This window comes from Gekko japonicus, unplaced genomic scaffold (assembly GCF_001447785.1).
Source record: "Gekko japonicus isolate JY-2015 unplaced genomic scaffold, Gekko_japonicus_V1.1 scaffold2552, whole genome shotgun sequence".
NCBI lineage: Eukaryota > Metazoa > Chordata > Lepidosauria > Squamata > Gekkonidae > Gekko > Gekko japonicus.
In genome coordinates, this window is record NW_015164734.1 from 96,501 (window position 1) to 101,516 (window position 5,016).

A 5,016-nucleotide genomic window follows, 5' to 3' on the forward strand; every position below is an offset into this window, starting at 1 on the left:
CAGGCGCTACTAGGCTAGCCATTTGCGTTCTGTACTCCAGTGGCCAGGGGAAAAGATTGCACATATTCAACCTTTGCTGTGTCAGCTACACTGGCTTCCTGTGGAGTACCGAGTCAGGTTCAAGGTTTTGGTAAGGCCTTGAATGGTCAGGGACCCATGTACCTACAGGACTGTCTTCTCTGGTATGTCCCCAGAAGGGTGCTACACTCTGCAGAGAACAATATACGGGTGAACCCCAGCCCAAAAGAAGCCCGGCTGTCCTCAACCAGAGCCAGGGCCTTTTCTGCCCTGGCTCCTACCTGGTGGAACTCTCTGCCAAATAATATCTGTGCCCTGTGGGACCTGATGCAGTTCTGCAGGGCTTGCAAGGCCGAGATGTTCTACCAGGGTTTTGGTTGAGGACAGCAATGGGTATTAACTTCCCTGGCGCTCCTTTTCCCTTCCCTCCCCATTCCCTGCTTCTTCCCAACCTCCCCTGTGAGTCAGTAACACAACTGGAATATTGCACCATCCGAGATTGTTTTAGCTATTTATTACTATTATTTATGTATTGTTCAAATTGTTTCATATTTATAAATGTTTTATCCTTTGATGTGCACCTCTCTGAGCCCTGTGTACTCAGGGGAGGGTGGCTTATAAATTCAAATTTGGAGGTCAGTTATAATAGCAGGAGATATCCAGCCACCCCCTGGAGATTGACAACCCTATTCTCCAGCCCAGCTCTCTGTGTCCCCACCTCCAGTGGTGAGGTGGGTGACCACTACAGACACCTCTCTAGGAATTGCTGGAAACTCTGTGTTTTTACCATAGCATTTTCAGCAGTTCCTAGAGAGGCAATTCCTAGAGAGGCTCCATTGGGCAACAGCAACACATAACTTCCAGGGGAAACCCAGAAGTGATGTGTTGCTGTTGCCCGATGGTACCTTCCTCATGTCCATACCCCTGTCCCCGGACTCCCACTAGTTAGCAACCATAGGTGCTCCTGGAACCTGGCCTAAGATTGAAGGCTCAGGTCTCCTTGGTGACATGTAGCAATGTTTATCAGTCCTGGTTGGTTCACCAACTATGACGATTCCTTAAAAAGCATGGCCTAGCCACCGTAATCCATGTTCTAACCTCATCCATGTTTGATTACTATAAAGCATTATTTTGCCCCGGTCACACGGGCAGGAAAATGCAGGGGGGAAGCGTACCAGTTTTTAAGTGATCTGCCTCTGCTTTATGGAGAGCTTTTATGCTGTCAAATGGTTTGTTTTAAACATTGCAATATGGTTTAAATTGTAAGACATCTAGAGCAGGACATCTAGAGCAGCATAGGAATATCCTGTATAAATAAATATACATGTTCTCTGTAATGTATGAACATGGCTATTGTAATCCATTTTGGCTTGGGGGGGAAATCCTCCATAGTAGGTTATTACTGTGAACCAAATCCATATAAAGCATTGTGGAGGTATGATTTACAAAAAAAGACTAAAGGGATACCCAATAGAAACGATGACAGACCATTCGCTATAGACACGCTGCAGAGTGACACACTAATGAACTGAAAGCTACAATCTCTTTGGGTTAATAAGACACCTGTCTTGGAACTAACGGCCTGCTTGGTTCTCTGAGGCGGCCACAATGCTTTAAGCGCTTGATGAAGTTCTCGTTGTGCCAAAGGAATGGACTAACAAAGCCACGGAGTCAATTTAACCTGGTGAAACTGGACCCTGTAGGCTGGGTTATCAGAGTTTTGTGTTGAGATAATTACCGCACTAAAGAGAGCATATGGGCTGTCAGGCTTGGCACATGGCCTGCACCAGCTGTTACCTGGGTGCTTTGGAAAAATCGACTGAACAGCATTTTGGAAGCGGAACGGCTCTGTGTAAGTTTTCCAAGCTCTCTGCTGGGAGTTCTTCATAATAAATTTATCTCCTGTCGAGGAGGCAGCTTATGCCCGGTGTAAAATACCTGGGAAACAAGTTGCAGCAAATTTCTGCCAGCCACAGAACCAACCACAATAACAACAATGACAAAAGGCCTTCCCTTGATTTAAACATGAAATGCTGATCGTGTCAACTATAAGCCTAGAGAAACCGATCATCTTTGAAGGTTGCTACCGGAGCGTGCCCCATTTCCCCAGTTCTCTGGCTGCTAAGTGCTCACAGGAAAATACTGGGCATGCCTCAAGGGGAGCCATATCATTCAGGAACAGCATTTAGGCAATTCCCCGCCCCCGCCCTGGAAACGCTCACTGAGAAAGGTGGCCTCTTCATACACAGGATGGTAACCAGTCAATTCTGATTACAAGTAACGAATCAACCCTGGATTTTCCAGGCTCCCAGCTTCCAGATGTCAGGTTTGCCCGGTGGTGATCTCAAGTCCCACAGGGCAAATGGGATGTTGTTTCAGCATTTCACCACCAGTTCTGCCTCCTATATCACCTGAACGAATTTCCTTCTGCAGCATAATAACAGAAAGGGATGTCCTTTTCATACTGAGTCTTTAGCCCACTTCAGTTTCAGAAAGCAAAAAAGATTTTAAAAAAATGTTTCAAAGCTTTAAGGCTAAAATGCTGTCCTCTTGCAGTTAAGGTTTTTCCGAAACCTGTTTTGATCCATTGTTTGTTGCTGTGCTGTGTGTGTGAAACCTTTTAAAAAAATCTGTTTGCCGTTAGAAGCCAAAGGAGTTTAAAGAGCCCCTTAGAAATGGACCTCAGTGTTCACACGTTCAGCTTACATGCAGAGTTCCAGATTCAAATGCAAGCTTATCTTCCATTTTAAAAATGGATTTCAGGCAGCAAAATGGGCAGACTTCTCTAGTTCTCCCCCACAAAGAAAAAAACCCACAGGGGAATATTTTTTTCTACTCTTTTTCAAGGACAGCTCTTATCAGAACCATGACTTCCCAAGGTCATCCAGCCAGGTGCAAGTGGAGGAGTGGGGAATCAAACCCGGTTCTCCCAGATTAGAGTCCACGCACTTAACCACTACACCAAACTGGCTCTAGAACACCCTCCCCCATGAGGCTCACCTGGAACCACTTTATTTTCTTTCAGTCACCAGGCCCAAACACATCCTTTAATGCCAGGGGCTTATCTTACCAGTTTTTAAGTGATCTGCCTCTGCTTTATGGAGAGCTTATGCTGTCAAATGGTTTGTTTTAAACATTGCAATATGGTTTAAATTGTAAGACATCTAGAGCAGGACATCTAGAGCAGCATAGGAATATCCTGTATAAATAAATATACATGTTCTCTGTAATGTATGAACATGGCTATTGTAATCCATTTTGGCTTGGGGGGGAAATCCTCCATAGTAGGTTATTACTGTGAACCAAATCCATATAAAGCATTGTGGAGGTATGATTTACAAAAAAAGACTAAAGGGATACCCAATAGAAACGATGACAGACCATTCGCTATAGACACGCTGCAGAGTGACACACTAATGAACTGAAAGCTACAATCTCTTTGGGTTAATAAGACACCTGTCTTGGAACTAACGGCCTGCTTGGTTCTCTGAGGCGGCCACAATGCTTTAAGCGCTTGATGAAGTTCTCGTTGTGCCAAAGGAATGGACTAACAAAGCCACGGAGTCAATTTAACCTGGTGAAACTGGACCCTGTAGGCTGGGTTATCAGAGTTTTGTGTTGAGATAATTACCGCACTAAAGAGAGCATATGGGCTGTCAGGCTTGGCACATGGCCTGCACCAGCTGTTACCTGGGTGCTTTGGAAAAATCGACTGAACAGCATTTTGGAAGCGGAACGGCTCTGTGTAAGTTTTCCAAGCTCTCTGCTGGGAGTTCTTCATAATAAATTTATCTCCTGTCGAGGAGGCAGCTTATGCCCGGTGTAAAATACCTGGGAAACAAGTTGCAGCAAATTTCTGCCAGCCACAGAACCAACCACAATAACAACAATGACAAAAGGCCTTCCCTTGATTTAAACATGAAATGCTGATCGTGTCAACTATAAGCCTAGAGAAACCGATCATCTTTGAAGGTTGCAACCGGAGCGTGCCCCATTTCCCCAGTTCTCTGGCTGCTAAGTGCTCACAGGAAAATACTGGGCATGCCTCAAGGGGAGCCATATCATTCAGGAACAGCATTTAGGCAATTCCCCGCCCCCGCCCTGGAAACGCTCACTGAGAAAGGTGGCCTCTTCATACACAGGATGGTAACCAGTCAATTCTGATTACAAGCAACGAATCAACCCTGGATTTTCCAGGCTCCCAGCTTCCAGATGTCAGGTTTGCCCGGTGGTGATCTCAAGTCCCACAGGGCAAATGGGATGTTGTTTCAGCATTTCACCACCAGTTCTGCCTCCTATATCACCTGAACGAATTTCCTTCTGCAGCATAATAACAGAAAGGGATGTCCTTTTCATACTGAGTCTTTAGCCCACTTCAGTTTCAGAAAGCAAAAAAGATTTTAAAAAAATGTTTCAAAGCTTTAAGGCTAAAATGCTGTCCTCTTGCAGTTAAGGTTTTTCCGAAACCTGTTTTGATCCATTGTTTGTTGCTGTGCTGTGTGTGTGAAACCTTTTAAAAAATCTGTTTGCCGTTAGAAGCCAAAGGAGTTTAAAGAGCCCCTTAGAAATGGACCTCAGTGTTCACACGTTCAGCTTACATGCAGAGTTCCAGATTCAAATGCAAGCTTACCTTCCATTTTAAAAATGGATTTCAGGCAGCAAAATGGGCAGACTTCTCTAGTTCTCCCCCACAAAGAAAAAAACCCACAGGGGAATATTTTTTTCTATGTGCTATGGAAGTACAAACTGAAGATATAGTGCTCTTGGCAAATATGATCTCCCGACTTCCTTAAGGTTCTGGGAACATTCAGAATGTAATGGGTCTTTTGCCAGGGTCTCTATTAAATTGGACAATTGCAGAAGTGCATTCTAACAGCACTTAGGAATCATTCTGCCACTGACAATTGCATTACCAGCTGTGCCAGAATGTCTACCCCGGGCCCATACACAGCTTCTCTGTGGGGGCAAATTTATGATCTTTTGAATTTAAATCTGAAA